The sequence below is a fragment of the Bactrocera neohumeralis genome, chromosome 5 (assembly GCF_024586455.1).
Source record: "Bactrocera neohumeralis isolate Rockhampton chromosome 5, APGP_CSIRO_Bneo_wtdbg2-racon-allhic-juicebox.fasta_v2, whole genome shotgun sequence".
NCBI classification, from domain to species: Eukaryota; Metazoa; Arthropoda; class Insecta; order Diptera; family Tephritidae; genus Bactrocera; species Bactrocera neohumeralis.
The window spans coordinates 34,914,462-34,934,677 of NC_065922.1; the positions used below are offsets into that span (position 1 = coordinate 34,914,462).

General features: G+C 33.5%; 1 protein-coding gene across 1 annotated transcript in view; it reads right to left on the reverse strand.

The window, feature by feature from the left end:
* LOC126759849 (uncharacterized) overlaps window positions 1-20,216 on the reverse strand; it is a 690,051-nt gene that overhangs the window by 380,706 nt on the left and 289,129 nt on the right. The gene's annotated exons all lie outside the window — the stretch shown is intronic.

Genomic DNA, 20,216 nt, shown 5'->3' on the forward strand with positions numbered 1-20,216 from the left:
TTGATGGATTCATAAATGCTTAAGCAAGCATATATTATAGTGACTTATGACGAAAAAGTTTTTTAGAAACAGTGAGTGAAAACCATCATGGACATCAGAGAAATAGCAGTGATCCTCAAGGTTTCTTACAGATTGACACAACATATTTTGGGTATAAAGCGTGTCATTTCTCGACTCGTACCAAAAGAGCTGAAGCTTTAGCAAAAACGACGTCGAGTCGAGAGCGCAAAAAATATGCTTTAGAACTTAGCTGAGTACTTTACACCATCACTTGTGACGAGATGTGGGTTTAGGAACATGACGTCGAAATTGTGCAACAATCTAGAAAAAGTTCGCTCCAATATGAGGCGAAACCGAAAAAAAAAAATTTCTCTGAAGACCATCTCAACGGAGGGGCACACCTAAGGTCGCGGTGCAATCCTCTTATAATAATTAGTCTCAGCGGTTATATCAAATTTATGGAAAATCAGATTAAGTGTTGAAATACTATTTTTTCTCAGGATAAAAATATGTGAAAATGTAGTCCTCTTTTTGCCAGTTTGTGTCAAATTTGATAAATCTCATTAAAACGATTTTTTTAGCTAGGAACACATTCATGATGATTTACATATAGTAGTCCATATTGAGTTTTAGTTAGTGGAAATAGCAAATGTTCTTATTTGACAGGTTTGCCACTAGTTCATCCCTTCAACCCAGTTTCCTGTGGTACACTTTCTGGTTCTATTTCGGGTATGATATGCTGGATATTCACCTTAATGAGAGTTAATGGATTCTTTATGTAAACACAGCTAAGCGAAAGTTAAAGTTTGTCGTTAACAGAAAGATCATGCTGAGGCACGATTTAAGAAATTTATCCATGAAAAATGTGGATTATGTCGAGTCAGTCTGCTCAATCCAAAGATAGAATGGAGCTTAAAACCCCACGTGAGAGCAACGAAACACATAAATATTGCTTCAAACAATCAAATTTAAACTCAACAAACAGAGAAATCGTTAATATGAGTGAGGAGTGAGGACCAAGTGATAAATAATGTTTTTGGGGGTGAGTTAAAGAAGATATTATAAGTAACACTATGTGGAAAAAAAGAAATTTATCTGGGAAACTAATTTTTTCTCCAAGCTTGAGTAAAAAAGTAAAAAATAAACCTATCCTTTTTTTCAAAGTTCGCCTCCACAATCGAATTATTTACCTTCGAAGTTCGAAATTAGATTCAACGTTATCATTTTAGTTCGATCGGACTAAAATTTGGTATTTTTATTTGACTTTGCTAGTTTGGTTAGCAGGCATATTTTTTATCAGATGTATTTGGAATGAAAGTAAGTCTTTAGATTTGGATATTATCTTGTTTGCTATTAATAACTACAAAATAATTATGAATGAGAATCATCAGCTTAATGTGTAGAAGTTGAGAAAGAACCTTAAACCTCCGCAGTTACTTGGACAGCTCTGACCGGCGTTCTAAGTTGTTCTTTAATATAAGAGATCATAAGATCCTTACAAATCGGCAGAACGCTTGGGCCTATCACAAGTTTTTTGAGACAGCTAATGCCAATTTCGACTGTCTTCTAGTTCGTCAAACATAACACTGCCGAGATTTTCTTGAAAGGCTGGATAATGGAGGAGAAAGTAAATGGATGTTTCCACCTCACCCTCCATCATACCACTTTGACAACTAACGACCGATACCAATTGAACAGAGTCTAGTAAGAACCCCTACAATTGCGACAAGATGAACGTTACTAAGAGCCAGTAATTCAGTAGATCTCCTGTGTTCTACTCTAGACCAAAACGATGTCCCAGTTGCACAGGAGACTCATATCAATATCATTGATCAGTGATCAGAGTGCTAGAACGCAAAACGCCAATGGAGATTCAACTCGGCCCCATTCCTAATCTAGCTCAGACACTAATTGACTATCTTTGAGCACATAGTCAGCGAAATGCGGTCGGAGTAAATGCTAACCTCCTAGAAAAAGGCGGCGTCTACCGCCTTTCGATAGCAACCACTTTTGCCTGAAAAATGCTACAGTGGTGAGATAGACTATAGCTAAGATTGCCGGAGAGCTCCTTAGAGAAAACTCCGCCTCCAACCTTCCATCCTAACTTCGACCCATCCATGAAAAAGCTCACTGTGTCCCTTCTCCAACGACTCCTTCTTACTTCGTCGATATATGAGCAGAGAAAAAGACGCCACGAGTGGCATTTGCGTCGATGTGTTTCAAGTTTTCAGGAACTCTGTTGAAATAGGAGAGAAGTCCGGGGAGTCCTTGTTCGGGCTCCCTCATATATTCTTCCCTGAGAAATGCGCACTTAATCGCACAGTAAAGAAAGGATGTGCGTATCTTTTACAAATATGAAGTGAAATAAAAAAACGCAATGTTTTAATGACAACAAAATTTGGTAAACAGTTTTGAATTTCTCATGTGGCAACAAAAAATAATAATTTATAATATAATTATAGAAAATAGTTACAAAAAAATAAAAAGTATGATAAAAAATTAATTTTTTAAAAATGCCGGAATAATTTTAAAAAATCTAGGATCCTCAATTTATCACACGACCTTAAGAAGCACACCGGAAGACATACATAGGTTAATCGGTAAAGTAAATTCCAGAATTAAAATATTATATTGATATTCACAGAGCACAAATTATGAAGAGCAAGATATTACAGGCCTTATTCGCTGATAAGCTGAGTTAATATCCGGAAATGCCAAGGAACTACTTAATTTTGATAGATCACCTCCAGAACAATAATTATCTTTATATCTGAGTATGTACATACACACATACACACATTTAAAATATTCCATTACTCATTTTCTCAATATCCTGATATTTGATGTACGAGGTGAAAACTGTCAACAAGTATACTTGAATTCAAGTAGCAATAAATACCAATTAAGATGTCACCAACTATGGCACGCCCCCAACCACATAGGCACCTTACATACATCGTAATAGGACACACATTTTCTGTTAACATATTCTATTTGTCATTCAAATATTCATGTGGTGGCGTGTAATACGAACCAATAAAAACCGAAAAACCAACACAAGCACGGCAGCAACCAGATGTCCTCAACACATTGGCAAACAACAATGCGCGAAGAGTCCTTGAGAAAAGAAGGAAACCGGAGTCAAATGCCAGCGTCTGTTACATATGTGTTTATTTATGGATATATGTATGTTTGCATGTGCAATGTGTGGGCGTGTGTGAACTTCATATCGATGTAACAAAAATATGCACATAAATCAAAATGATTACAAGCTAGTCATGGCTAATTGCCACAACCACAAATCAATTCCTGGGAGTCGAAAGACGAAATGATGCAGAGAAAATGAAAATTTCCAGAAAATAAACGGATTTGATGTGAGGTTGAGCTAAAGCGTTGAACCGTTGGCGCCAATACATACAAGGACTTGTTTGTAGGCATAAACATATGGTTGAATCAATAATGAATGTAAACATACATACATGCACTTGTATGAACTTATGATAGACACATATGTATATAGCCCGTATGTCCTTTTGATTTCAGCACGCTTCTACCTCTGCCATTGCTCGACTTTACCCGGTTTCTCTTCAGCTTCGTTTATATGTTGGTGAGGGAAGTAGTGGGCGTGCTGCAACTAGTGGCATTTTAAGAGGAATTTATAGTGTGCTGCGGTTTCACTTCCTTCCATGTCAATAAACAACGCCTACTGGGAATTAATAAGACTTCCGAGTTTTCGAATGACTTTTAATTGATATTTTTGAGTTAAAAGTGTTTGGACTTAAGAATGGAAAGCATATTTAATTTCGGATTTTAATTAATTTCAAATTGTTGCTAAATATTATTAGTAAAAACAAGAAAAAACGTTAGCTCGTTACCCTTCACATGTGCATTTCCTTAAGTAACTATGTGTCCAGTTTGTATGGAAGCTATATGCTATAGTAATCCGATCTGAACATTTTTTTCGGAAATTATGTTATTACCTTAAGCAGTAATCCATGTCAAATTTCGTGAAGATACCACGTCAAATGCGAAAGTTTTCCATACAAGCCCTTGATTCCAATCGTTCGGTTTGTATGCTATAGTGAGCCGACAATTTCTTTCCATGTTACATTATTTCTATAAACAATAACAAACACCAAATTTCGTGAAGATATATAGTCAAATGAGGAAGTTTCCCATGCAAGCATTTGATTCCGATCATTCAGTTTGTATGGCAGCTATATGCTATAGTAAGCCGATCTGAACAATTTCTTCGTATATTACATAATTATCTTAGAAAATAATCTATACCAAATTTCGTGAATATATCTTGTCAAATGCAAAAGTTTTCCATACAAGAACTTGATTCCGATCGTTCAGTTTGTATGGTAGCTATATGTTATAGTAGTCCGATATCGGCCGTTCCGACAAATGAGCAGCTTCTTGAAGAGAAAATGACGTTTGCAAAAATTCAAAACGATATCTTAAAAACTGAGGGACTAATTCGTATATATACAAACAGACGGACGGACGGACTAGCAGACAGACGGTCATGGCTAAATCGACATAGCGCAACATACTGATCATTTACATATATACTTTACAGGGTCTCCGACGCTTCCTTCTGGGTGTTACAAACTTCGTGACAAACTTAATATACCCTGTTCAGGGTATAAAAAAATAGTAATTAAATAAAAAATTGTGTACCTCCAAAAATATCACCCTACATAATTTGCATATATACATATATATATATATATTTTTTTTTTAAATGTATTTGCCTACATACATACATATACATACATATGACAATTTCATACCATTTATATCAAAAATAACTATTTATATTCAAATATTTTATATTTAATCTTAAACTTGTGCAAAATTTTTATCATATAAGTATTTATACCAAAAGCAAATATTTATTTTAAATTTGGTATAGCTTTAAAATTTAAACGATGGACTGCGGATATGACTTCAACCAGAGAACGTATATTTAAAAATATATTTATACATATATATTTATAAATATACGTTCTCTGCTTCAACTTGTTTGCCCTTAGCAAATACAAACACCTCTGAAAACCGGAAAACGAATATATATTTCGCTATGAAACTGTGCACAGTTTTGCAGCCTCTGTATGACTGACTTAAATTCAAATCATCTTAGCAAAGCTAGAAACCTTAGACAGAGAACGTATATCATAGCACGTATATCAAAGAACGTATATCGTATACAGAGAACGTTTATAACCAAACGTTTAAAAGAAGTAAGAAAGCTCTATGTTCGTGTGCAACCGAACATTTTATACTCTTGAAACATGTAAGAATCAAAGCCGGGGAAATACCTTAAGATGTTAAACGTCAACCAGAGCATCGGAATATAAGCAATTTTATATATGCATATACTCTATATAACTCATACACTGCCCGACAAATTCGGCATAAGATTTGTTAGAAAAAAAGAAAATCATTATACATAAAAGAGTTGGGGTTGTATCGACGATTTCATTTATCTATTATATATTATCATGCCACATACTAAAAAAATGTTCCCTGGGTTTCTTTAAGGCATCTCACATACATATACTCAACAATGATATGGAATAAAGTCATTCGGATGTTCGAAAATCCTGGTAATAGTTATATAAGGGCTAGTTGAAGTTTTAGCCCAATTTTATATATTTTAAGCGCAAGGACATACGGTTATCTGAAAAACACGTTCTGTAATTTTCATTGAGATAACTCTAATATTGGCCGATATAGGCGGCATAAAGTCACCTGGAAGTTCGAAAATCATTATATTAAGTATATGGGGCTCGGATACTGGGATCCGCATATTCGGTACCTAGGGGCTTGAACAGTTTTGGTTGGATTTGGACAAATTTTGGCCATAAAGTGCCACACTTGAAAGTGCCACACATTATTAGTGTAAAATTGTATCCCATCATAATAATTACTTCTTGATTTGTGTACTGGAAAGTGAAGAAATCAAATAGGATTTAAAATTGTATTATAGGGAAGTAGACGGTTGTTTCCGGTTTTTCTCATTTTCGTACTGTGACATAGATATGAAAAGAATGCTACATATGTACTAAATTTAGTCAAAATCGGTTAATCGGGTCCCAAGATACGTCACCAAAAAGTGGGCGGTGCCACGCCCATCGCCTAATTCTCACACCAGCTCACATAAAGCCATGTCATATAACAGTACCGTTACATGGGGAGTGAGTGGGATTATCTTCCGATTTCATCCATTTTCACACTGTGTAATATGTTTTGTATTGAGGAACCCGCACAACAAGTTTCATCAAAATATCTTTATTTTTACTCAAGTTACTGCTTGCACGGGTGGACGGACGGACCGACCGACTATCAACCGTATTTTAACTTTTCTCTGAACATTTGTTATGGTATCCATTTTATAATATTATTCATATAATAAATTATTCAATACACTGAAAATTTTATTTACGAATAAAGGCGAAAATGTTTTTGTCGGTATAAGAATCCAAGGGATTGTACTTGAGGTTTAATACTGAATGAGTTCATACAAATAAATTTCATTGGAAAAAATAACGAATTTAAGGCTGCTTTCCCAATGTCTGGTTACCAGCGTTTCTGTCTACTTAATAGAGTTATCCGCTTAATTCATTGTACTTAATAAATATCAACAATGTGCATGGTTAATGGAGATATCCACTTAATAGAGCGTCCATTTAATAGAGCTTTCACTGTATTTTTTATTTGTGAATTGTTTTTACTATCTTATCTTCTAAGTGGGTTCGAACTGGATAAAGTGTGCTAAATTTTACTAAAATCGGCTCAGTAGTTTAGGAGTCCATCGCGGACAAGCAACGTGACACGTACTTGTTATACATAAAGATATAACCCTATATCTATCTCGTTTAGATTTGTGTGACACGTACAACCGTTAAATTGCAAAAGTATAAAAATATTGTGAGTCGGCATGGTCACTTTAAATTTCTGAAGTGAAAATCAGAAAACTTTTCAGTTTTTTGATCGCATGAGTCTTGAGAAGCAGCTTGTAGGTAACATGTAAATGCGGGTGGATTGTAGGATTTCTAGAGGTAAATTATAAAATTTAATCAATTTTCCGAAAACTTCATTTATTCATTCATTTTGTTTAAACTTCGTTTTTTTTATTGTTATCCTCCTCGCGCATTAGCGAAGACGAATTTCAAAGCACAACGCAGAATTATGAAAGAGCGCCCTTTGATTTGTTGCCGACGCGGGTCCTTATGAATGAATTTGCTGTCGTTGTACCACGAAATAGAAAATGTGTCGTAAGCTTGCTGAACGTTATTGGTCAATGATATTGCGTCTGTGCTCTTTTGTTTCTTAAGTGAATGTTTGAGTTTATACAGTTGGAGTTTTTACATGTTGAACACGGATACGTTCTCCGGTTGAATTGCAAATATGGGGATAATGAGGTTCCACACCTTTTTGGAAATGTTAACAAAGCTTTGATTATATATGGGGTATTTCATACCAAATCGACCATTTTTGAACCTGACCCCTTTAGATTTCGCTGAAACTTATCCATCCTTTTCTACCCTTTGAAAAACATTTTCGAGAATTTTTCAACATTTTTTGTCCAACTTCAAAAAAAGTTATGAATTTTTTAAAAAAAGGCTTTTTTATTTTCAAGTAGCCATAACTTTTGTAGAAATTGACTTTTGGGGAAGTTTTTTTTTTTGATTTTTTTTTTTGAATGAACTTTTCGAAAAAATACACGAAAAAAATTTAAAACGATCAATTATATAAAATAATCGTTTTTTTAAGTAAAATCGTCATTTTTTGGAAGTTCGCCATTTTTTGAAAGTTCGCCATTTTTTTTTGCTTTTTCCTAAAAAAAACTACAATTAATTTGACAACTATCCCTGCTAATCCCGGAGTGGGCCGGCAAATGGCAAACTTCCAAAAAATTACGATTTTATTAAAAAAAAACGATTATTTTACTCGTATATAATTGATCGTGTTAAATTTTTTTCGTGTATATTTTCGAAAAGTTCATTCAAAAACAAAAATTAAAAAAAAGATCCCCAAAAGTCAATTTCTACAAAAGTTATGGCTACTTGAAAATAAAAAAGCCTTTTTTTGAAAAATTCATAACTTTTTTTGAAGTTGGACAAAATATTTTGAAAAATTCTCAAAAATGTTTTTCAAAGGGTAGAAAAGGATGGATAAGTTTCAGCAAAATCTAAAGGGGTCAGGTTCAAAAGTGGTCGATTTGGTATGGAATACCCCATATTTTTCCAAAAAAAAGAATAAAATCATATATTCTTGAACAAAAATCTGAAAATTACGGAAGGTGTCATATACTTGCAGCTGGTTCAAACATTTAGTTTATGCAAACAATTTTCGGATTCGAAGAAGAGCTGTCAAATCAATTTCTTAATAAACAAGTAGGGAAGACGAAATTCCAGGGAAGACGAAATTCCAGGGAACCCGAAAATTATACTTTTTCATAATTTGAAAGAGTATTAAGGGGATATACCAGTGTGACGCTATCAATTTTTTTTTTTTTTTTTTTTTTTGCTTTTTGATATTTAAAAATATCCTGTGAAACCAGCAAGGTATCTAGAATAGTTTTTGAATGGCAGCGTTCTAAACAGCGACCGCTCAGAGATGCAAACATAGATAAGTGAAACTTTAAACGCGTTTTTCTCGAAACGACATTTTTCAAAATTTCTGACATCATAACTCAACGATAAATTGACCGATCGACATCAAATTATATACATTTGCTATACAATGGACTACGATCTTTTTGATTGGTTGAAAATTGTTAATTTGGCATTAAAAAAACATTAAAAAAACAACCGTAAAAAACGATTTTTTTTTCAAAATTATGCCATTTTCTTCATTTTTGATATTTTTCAAAGATCGTAATTCATTGTATAGAAAATATGTTTAAGTTTTATAAACATTTTGAATTTTTTTGTTTCAGCTACTCATTCGACCGGAATCATGCCAGCAGTACAGCAGACAGCACATAACTCCGTTATTTTTCAATATTTTTGTAAAAAAAAAAAAAAAAATTTAATACGAGTATAGCTAAAAATATACTTTATTACGTCTATAGAACGTCGAAACATTCAATCTAGTTTTTTCTTTTAAAAAAATTCACCTAATTTTTCATGCGTCGCACTGGTATAGCCCCTTAATGATATGAAATGATACGATATCCCCATAAAATTAAGGTGTTTGCGGTATTCTTCACTAACACCTATGGGTGAGTTTGTGTGGGCAAACCGCCCTTCGTTTATCTCGATTATGAGTAGAAAACCATTATACTCTGTGCAACATGTTGGAAGCGTTCAACAATTCCAGCGAAATTTGATTTACAAGTTTATACGCAACTAATGCAAATTATTTATTAAACATTAAATAAGGATTGTAGAGCATGGGAATCAATGCTGTTTAAGCAGCGCACGATTGATAAGTTTTATCACTTTCCCAGAACTGCGGAATTAACAATCGACAATCGACTTGCCTTGCAGAATATTAGTTGGTAAAGAGCGGGCATATGTGAACTCATGCACGTATACATTTGTGTGTTTTTGTAGGGCGCAATACCTGAGCGAATGGTTGTCTTTATGTTTATCCAACAAAGGTTTTATTAAACATGTAAGAGTTGTTCAAAATTAACTTTAAAAAGCTGCATGTATTTTATATATGCAAGTGTTATGAAAACTTCTATTAGTTGTACAGGGGTCAATACAGTGACTTCTTACAAAATACAAAAATACTAACAAAAATTGTTTTAATGAATTTCATTTCGTGGGTGTTTTTGATGAGCACGGCTAGGTAAAAAACAGTTAGACAGCATAAAAACAGTCCGTGCATTGCCAAACCTCCCATTTGAAAGTGCACAACATAGCTGAGACAGTGAGTGAGCTGAAAAAACTGCGTGGGTCATTCCTGCAGGGAATATTGGGCATGAGAAAGATGTTGGCGTGATGAGTGCCGCGTTTCCTCATTCCACATATCAATCTAAGCACTGAAACCACTTCACAGCACTGTATGACCCTGTTTTAACGCATCTGAAGGAGTTCCTCCGTCGTCGCTGATGGCCGTCGAAATGGAACTGGTGAAACTGCTCCCAAGAAAGCAAAGACTGTTTTTTCGACCGGTAATGAGTGGAACACCATTTTCTGGGATTTACTAGCTGTGATCTACATCAACTAACTAAAGAAAGGCGAAATAAATACACGCCTGCTACATTCATCGTATTTTCTAGAGTGGGCTTCACATGAATTTTTCTTTTTGAAAGTTGAATAATAATCGGACCATTCTCGCACATATTTACATAGTATACACAACAATATGCTACAGCCAAAAATTTCAAATTCTGGCTTAGTGCGTAGCGACATTGACAGATTTTGCAAATATAAATATACATATACTAATATTTACCGACAAAAAATACTATTAATATTATTAAATTTTTTCAAATTTGTTTAGAAAAAGCGAGAAACGTGATTTTTCTGTTTAATTAAATTATTTATTTCAATTAATAATAATCTAGAAAGTGCAAAGGACACACTTTAAATGAAAAAAGTGATGAAATCATCGTTCATTTTAGTTAGCAATTCAAATTTGTTAGACTTTTTTAGTGTATGTATAATAACTTTTAGTTATTGGTAGTTGGTGCACTTCCACATCCACATTTTGTAAAATATTCATAAGTTGGTTGCCTTTTATATTTCAGGATTTGGCAGCCCTAGTGTTGCAATCCAGCACTCACAACTTTGTCGTAAAGACTGACACTTTTGATGTTATACATACTCAAAACATTTTGATATACGAACACTTTTTGTTTTGATTACAGTTATTTAAAATATTCATCTCGTAAAAAAAAATAAAAATTGGAATTAAATCGCGAACATTTTCGCGCGATAATTTTTTATAAATTTCGACGTGGATTAACTGATTAAGTGTTCATCGAGGAACTTAACTCAATTTTTGGCGATGGCGCTCCACCAAGAACCAGAGTCATCTATATCACTCCAAGACTGATTACGTGAAGGTCGTCCAAAATCAATTGTTGTTCGTAAACTACTGATGCTGTGCGCAAATCGATATTACAAGATCGTCATCTTGAGATTGAGACAACTGTAGGCCTTAGTGGGACTAGCATACATTCAATATTGCATAGACATTTGATTGTAGAAAAAATTTGTTCGCGTGAAATCCCACAGGTTTTGTTGTTCACTCAAGAAAGGCTCCTGTCGATTGGTCGATAGAAAGGTTAAACAAATACGATAACGGTGCCTCGAAACATCTCTATGACAATGTGACAGACTGAGCCTGAAAGCAGGAATAAAGGGATGTCCAACTTATTCCAGTGTGAGAGCGCTTCAAAATTAGCATTTTTTATAACATTATCCATTATGACCAAATTGGACATAATAATAATTTTTGAGCATTTAAATTAAAACACCCATCATTTAGTACGAATAAAAATTACTATATAGTGGTTAATTAATATATAGAGAAACTATTTTAATCTTTTTATGGTATGTTAAAACAACTGACTTTTGACATTTCAATACCCAATAAATGGATTTCAGCTTTTTAGCTCTTAATCAATAAATGTTTTTGATAATTTTCCATTGAAAATAATACTTTGATGCTTGACATTACAAAATGTTTCATCAAATGCATTTAAATTTCACAACTTCATTTAATTTTCATTGTTTTACATTTTTTATAAGCGGTCTTGAACAATGTAACAAATCCCTCCGTTTACATATTTTTTTGGTAAGATTTCAATCTGGCCATCGCTTTTTTCCAATTGCTGAACGTCAAAATCTCCTGAACTCGATCAGCTGTTCGATCAGGTCTCACTTCCAATGAGAGAGGAGTTGGACATCTCTACATCTAAAGTAAGACAGCAGTCGAGTGTATGGGTGTTTCAAAAGGAGCCGAATCTAATAAAAGCAACCGTACCACTAGAACAATATAGAAATGCAATTTTTGAGTGGTAAATAACCATTTGTTTGGCAGTTGTTTTTCAAGAAATCAAGAAGACCAACGGCGAATACGGACCAATCTTCACCACAACAATGCGAGCTCTTACACATCGACTAAAACAACTGCATTTTTGAGCACTTAAAACATTGATTTGATGAGTAATCGACCGTAAAGTTTTGACTTGGCACCGAATGACTTCTTTTTATTCCCGTACGAAAAAAAACTTAAAGGTTAACATTTTTTGACACCTGAAGAGACGGTTGATACGTTGAGAGCACATGTTGCAGAGTGGCAAAAGTACTTCGAAAATTGATTCAAACGCATGCAAAAGTATAAATATCTTAATGGAGAATATTTTGAAAATCAAGAAAGCAATTTTGGATGTTTAATATTTGTTTTTTCTCTAATCTCGAAATATAGATGGCAATCTTCGTATCCATATATAATGTTTTTACGATTTAAAAGTTTGGCGCTCCAGTGCAAAACGTGCAAATATCGAGGCGACATTACGTTTTTAAGTAATTGCATTACCGAGTAAAAAAAGGCACGACTTTCTTTTTACCTACACCCAGCGAAACAAAAAAAGGTACAGTTTTTTACTAATTTATTGTGAACGGTATTGGGTATCGCCCGAATCCCTATATAGCCGGCATTCGGCTATGCAGAGAAACTTTCTTCACATTCATTAATTTCAAATCATTCGCAGAGTTGCAGCAAAATCAAAATTTAGTAATGATAGTAAATGATTTAACTCGAATTGTTCAAAATCTTCTTAAGGAAATGTTAATTTCAAGAATGTTTCAAAGTGGTTCCTTTAGAAAGCCACTCATGACCAGAAAAATTAATGAAAAGCCATTAAGTTGGGTTAAAAATAAGCTTAATCGTCGATTCGAAGAAAATTGCATACTAAGAAACATTCTCCCTAGGTAATGGTATCGGCATGTGTTTCCAAGTACAAAGTGGAATCAATGTTAATGTTTGAGTGCTTAGTGAACATTGAAAAATATAAAAAAAATTGTAATGGAAGTGGTGGTACCGAGCTTGGTGCCCCTAACCGAAAATGATTCAACCCCTATATTTTAGGATAGTTTTGTATCCTGTATTAAGTTACAAAATGACGATTTTTCAAATATTTTGAGTGCGACTTTTTCTGTTTCGTTGGGTGTTTATCGTACATACATACATACCTACTTTTATTCATGTGCATATTATGTTTTATAAACATACATACAAGTATGTCTATGTCTTATAGAATACATACCGAATCCAAAATAAGAGCACAAAATCCCTAAACACACAAAAGTCACGAATTGACACTATTTTCAAACCATGCCCACATGTACATATGTATGCATGAATGCAAGTTTTAGCACACGATAAAGCCAAATTTATTGGCCCGAGCGTATTTGTTTCGACTTTTGCGCAAACACTCAGCATTATCGTTCGATAGTACGATCGCACATTTCAACTCTTTCAGCTAATCTATGTATTTGTGCGAGCGCGTTTGCATACTCGTGTTTCTAACAAGCACAGAAGGTTTTAGCAGCGTTTAGTTAACACTGAATTTTTATCGGAGGCAGTTTACCTTTCTCTCGTGTAGCGATCGCGTATCGCGTTTTTTACATAATATATTTGAATATATGTTGAATGAATTTAAATAAAAATTGTTGTTAAAAAAAAACATCGTTAAAGGTTAATTTTAATTTCGTTTCCAAAAAAAAATGTTGTTAAATGCCGAAAACCTTTTAGTGTGCGATAAAGATGGTGAAAAAATTTTTTACCTGCAAAAAAATTAAGGTAAAAAGTATTGTGAAAATTAAGAAAAAGTGAAATCAATTTTAGAAATAAAAAATTGAAGCATTTGATAACACCAAATATAGTATATCTAAATATATGCCTTTATTTTCGAAACACAAAGTGTGAGTAGTTTTTTCACCCAACACATAAGCATCTTATCATTCATACGTCACAATTAACAGAATCCAAGAGTTTCTATTAATAAGAAAATAGCGCAACGCTATCATCAAACAATTTGTTGCTGCGTGCTGATCAAAAGCTATTAGCTCATCATTTGTTGGTAAGTTCCAAACTTTAAATACTTTTTTGTCACATATCACAGCTGTACGCTGCAAATGCTCATCGTCAGCTGTTCCCGCTAACAAAATATGTATAATATAAATTAAGTTGTTGCGCTATTTTTTCTCTTAGGCAATTTTAGAGATGTTAAATCTCTTGGATCTTTCTTATTATGCTTGTTTCTCTTTGATAATTTTAGGTAAAGTTGTGTTCTTAAGTAGAGTGAAAGTGAGAAGAATGCAAAATAATTAAGCGATCTATATAATTACTAGTGGATCCGGCCAAGCGTTGTTGTGGTATACTATTATTCATATAATAGACTATTGAAAATAGTGAAAATTTTATTTAGGAATAAAGGCGAAAACGTTTTTTTCGGTATAAAAATCCAAGGGAATATGAATTTGAATATGTTCATACAAATAAATTTCATTGGAAAAAATAACGAATTTAAGGCTGCTTTCTCAATGTCTAGTTACAAGCCATTCTGTCCAATTAATAGAGTTGTCCGCTTAATTGATTGTACTTAATAAACATCAACAATGTGCAGGGTTAATGGAGATGTCCGCTTAATAGAAAGTCCATTTAATGGAGCTTTCACTGTATCTATTTTTATGAAATGTTTTTACTATCCTATCTTCTTCGAACTGGATAAAGTGTGCTAAATTTTACTAAAATCGGTTCAGTAGTTTAGGAGTCCATCGCGGACAAGCAACGTAACATGTAATTTTTATATGTATACATACATATATGTATATCACGTAATAACGAAGCTTATAAAATTATTTTTAAAGAATCTTGATACATATATTCGTACGTCGTCGTGATAAACTTATTATCAATGGGGCTTTGTTAAAGAAATTTTAAAGTGCTATAATTCTGTGTTAAAAAGAAGCCAACGAACCGTAGAAGACAGAACTATTTTAAACGAAAATACATTAGTTATTTCGTACCAAAAGTTAATTAACAGAAACTTTGATAACCTTTAAGCGGTCACGCGTTAGTGATTTTAATTTATTATTTTTTTTATTATTAGTTTATAGAACCCATGATGGTTTTCGTTCCTAAAACTGGGATTTTCAACCAAATTTAAGAAATTTGAAATTAAGAAATTGTTAGCATCAGACAATACAGTCAGGTAGAGATATACTCATATTTCTAAAAATATATTTCAAATATATAGTCATCTACATAATATGGACATCGGTAACTGTATTGTGTTAGCGCAGAAATCCAAATCTTTAAAATATGTCGAAAAATATTTACATTTAATAAAAATATTAAGGACATGCCAACATTGGTAAGAAATATCATGCGGTCAAATTTGACCCGGACAACAAAAAAAAACAACATTTTTTCTTAAAATAGTCTACTGAGTCAATACAACCTTGGCAACGCCAATTTCATTTTCCATACGCTTGATATGTGTACATGATTTCAAGTGTATATCAACGAATTTAGGTTTTTTTTCGATTTCGGTTAGCTAATGATTCCTTTAGATGCTACGTTGTCAAGCATATCTTTTGTGACCTCGATTCGACGTCGATTTCGCAAAAGATTCAGGTATTAACGTACTGCATACCCAAAACATTAACTAAAAAATGTTATCAACCTTCCATATCTCTTTCATAGCAACGATTGGCGATTTTCAAGCACCCTCTCTTTAACTTTCTCGATATTATAGTCATTAAAAGAGGCGATGACTGCACGACCTTGACTGAATGCTTTGTACTGCTTAAATACTTGTGTTCTTGATAAAATATACTCCCAAACCTCTTTCGCAACATTTTTAATGATTTCGGAGCTGTGATTATATTGGGAACACAAATATTTAAGGAAATAACCTTAATTTTTTTCTATGGTAAAAATCTCCAGACAACATTTTCGCGTCATAGATGTGGTAAACACCTAAGAAACACACACTAATTGTTATACGGAAATAAATATTCACATGAACACAAAAAAAGTTTTACCCAACGTTCATTGTAATCTAGATATTTACATGTAAGTATGACGATGTTGGGTCTATTACGTTAATGGTTGTCGTAACCTTGTATTCTAGGAACGTTGGTTTTACTAAGGTACGGATTTTTTATTAAATTATATGTTATCGTTTTGTACGTCCAATTTAAATCGATCAGTCTGGGACAAATTTGATCTTTGAGGATATGAAGCTAATACCGTGAATTTAATCTCTCCCAAATGTATTATAATTTCATATTTATACATACATGGTACCTTTTATGTACAAAACCTTTGAAAGAAAGCTCGCAAACTGTACTTTATACTGTAATATGTAAATAAAAAATTATTTTTTCAACACAAACAGCTTATTTTGAATTTTTTATAAGCATGTGTCAAGGTAGCTTTCAGCTAAATGTTCTTGCTGAATGTACAACTGTGGTGCTCATATCCATAATTCTGTTTGTAAAAAATATTAATACAAAAAATGCGCAATAAATTCCAATTAAATTTGGTGTGAGACTTTTTATGGGAAAAAACCCGGTTAATGAATACCAAAAAATTTACATACGGGTATATTTTATAAAGATTTAGACTTTGTATTTTAATTGGGAGATATTCTGGAAGCTCTATTTAATTAGAAACGCAAAATTGAGTGACGAAAACGTTGAAAAGTGAAAGAAATTATAAGAGATTTCCTAGCAGATAGTTCTGGTATTCTTCACGTAGATAGTGTTTCACCATAGTCCATTTAAATTGTGACTGAATTTGCCAAACACGAAACCAAGCTCACGAAAAGGTACTTAAGTTGACACAAGAGTTTGGAAAAATGAAATAAACAGCACGCTAAAGGACCATAAATATTTAAGTTGAATAATATTCATTGATTAAACAATGCATTAAAATTGGCGACAGAAAACAAACATTTAACGATCTGTCGACAGTCTTGGCTTGAAAAACTGTCATTAATATCAGCGATTTGTGAATATAGACCAAGACTCTGTACCATTAAATGAATATGAAGCAAAACGGCCTTTCCTTAACTACGAGAAACGAATTGTATGAAAAATTCTTATCTTCAACGCCCAATGGTCACACTATAACTAGAGAAACTTACTAGTGTCTAATACTATCACATAGACGGCTAGTATTCCACGATTTCGTCCTTTTCTTTTAATTGACGCTCAATAAATTTTCAAATTTTCACTGCGCCTAAAAGTGGATTGCAAATATCGAGAAGCATAGCAAAAGCTTTCGTTCAATTTATCAGAAGCAGCAGCCTAAAAGTGTGCTAGCAAATTCGACTTCGATATGATCGCTGCAATTTTATTGTTTGCATGTGTTAGTTGCCAAGCGACATAAAAATCTAACTCTGCTGCACATGCCTCGGCTTGAATACAGTCCTAAAGTTTCCAATTGATTAATTAATTTTTTTCAATTTATTATTTAGATTTATAAAAACAAAACAATTTTAGTTTGTGCATAATCAATGTCATCTTGTATAAATTTCATACATTAGATTATTTGTCAATTGCGTTGTAAATATTTATTTATAAACAGAGATTGGTGGATATATCAATTTAATGGGTTTTGTCGAAATCATTAGGGCCATCCCTCAAGGTACTTATGAAAAGTATTTGAGGACTGGTAAAATCGTTCGCATAAGTGTATTAAAACTGACTCAGACAAGCTGTAGCATGCTGTACTCAGATGTCATGCTGTACTCATGTATTATGCTACACTCTGAATATGCAGAGTCGGTGCATTCCAACACGTTGCTTACTTGGTGTTGATGTTATATCAACGGTGTGGTGCTCAAGAAGATTTTACCAAAAACTGAATGTGGAAATATCTAGAATTAGCGTCTGTAAAATGTCTGAATGAAAATTTCGCTTTCATTTCAAAGATAACTCGCATAAACTAATCAGAAACAATGATGCCGCAAAATTCCCAGATGTCGGTCAGTCTACCAATGGTTGTGAATAACAGAGCGAAACATCTACACCAAAGTTATTTCCTCAAACTGAACACCGTGATGTAATACGTGACCAAGTTAGAAAGGATAAAGCAATTAGCTAAAGCGTTGGATGTGATTCCGATTTCCGGATGAGATTTCCGAAGTTTAATACTAAAAAGTTAAAATGCAAAATAATTAATAGTTCCCAAATACAGCAGTTAATGAAAGATACAGATTTTTATCAATCATATGACTGTTCTGTAAAGTGAAACTTGTGTAAAGTCAAATTTTGTGTTAAGAGTCGAAATTTTTATTTTCCTAGGTGACCACAAAGGACCAAATGACGAAGTATTTGTTTGCTAATTTAATATGCTGAAAAATTTTCAGACTCTAGAAGAAAATATGAGCACTAAGTTAGACTAAAGTCCTAACATTTTTTTGGACAATTTTGGAGCCTAAAAAAAAGATATCAGAGTTGATGTGACCGTCATATGATGGCAGATTAATGCTGGGCCTTAAACAGATATTGCCATCTGGAAAATTAGAAAAGGAAAGCTCATAAAAGGAGTTTTATTAAAACATAACACATGTTTTCAAAATTTTTCTCTCTGCTAACAGAGTATTTTGACTCACAGAAAAAAGAGTAAAGTCGCTGCAGAAGAGGCGCAAATAATTTTTTTCGCATGTAGGTCGAAGCTAAGGGGAAGGTTTGAAAGTTTTCTCTCAGTGAAAGCTCCTCTAATTTCAGCTTCAGTTTCATTTAGGAAGGTGTGCATTCAATCGCTGCCAGAGCGCTCATAATTAGTCAAGCAGTGTCTGCAATAGCACTCAGTGTCTTTGTTATAAGACTAGTTTAAATGCCCACAGCGGAATCGCAGGCAACTGCAACGCTGATGAACCCGCAGAGAGTCCTACCCCAACCTCATCAGGTCCAGCTCCTGACGTCTTGCATTTTGGCACCAGATTTGTGGACCTCATGTGAGCTCAGTAAGTACTGGTTAGATGTTCTCCAAAGAGATCAAATACCTGCACACTATCCTATTGGTACTAAAACGGGGAGACAGATTTTTGAAGACACACATATACTTCTCCTCCACCATATAGCTTTCGCTAGACTACGGTTGATCTATCACAGTAGTCATTCATCATCTTTGACATATTTGTCTGATAATGAAATCTTTATGAATTTGTTCTATATTTATTTTGCTATTATTTAGTGATAAACATAAAAATATTGAACAGGAGACAGATCTACCCAATTTTATAGGACTAGGATATTTGGTTCGAGAAAATGTATATTTTTAAAAAATTAAATATTTACATATGAACTGAAAATAAATGTAATTTTCATAGTATTCATTAAAATCAGTCAATTTGTAAAAACCAAATTTTGATATGAAAAATATAACTCGTTTCGTGTATTAAAATGTGAAAATAAATACTTATGTACTCACGTCTTCTTATCTACATATGTATATGTAAGAAGGTATATGGTAAAAAGGAAACTACTTCGATCAAAATGGAGCATACGTGTATTTAAATAATTTTATCTCCCGTGTACGAACCAATATTTGCATGGTCGCTACAATGTTGCCAGCCATCTTATTATCATATCGATCGAAATTAAAAAAAAAAACGCTGCGACATGTGAATTGATGAAAAAATGTAATGGTTTAAGTTTGTGAAAGTCGTACTCGAGTTTATATGTGGTTTAAACAAATGGTCCCGACGTTTTAAATTACGGCCAAGGCCAGATCGTCCAGTAGCTAGTCATCGTGGTGAATTGGTGGAAATAGCCCGTGAAAGCCTGAAAAAGCCTGACACATATATGACGCTACTAAAATGAAAGCCATATGGGTTTTAGTTAGTCCTAACCTTTCAAAGTGGACGCCAAAAAGGGGTTGTTGCCGATGAAAACATTAAAAAGTCCAGAAAATTATTTAGGATGACCGTAAAGTGAAGTCCGTAATAGCAGGCACTATAAAAATATCTACTGAACGAGTATATCAATCACGAATATTTGGTTATGAGAAAGCTCTGTGCTAAGTGGATGCCAGCTGGCAAGGTTATGGCGTCTGTATTTTGGGATGCGCATGAAATAATTTTTATTGACTAAATTGTAAAAGAAAGACCCATCAACAGCGACTATTACATAACGTTATTGGATCGTTTGAAAGACGAATTCGCCGAAAATCAACGAATTGGGCTTCAAATTGCTTCTACATTCACCGTATTCTCCAGA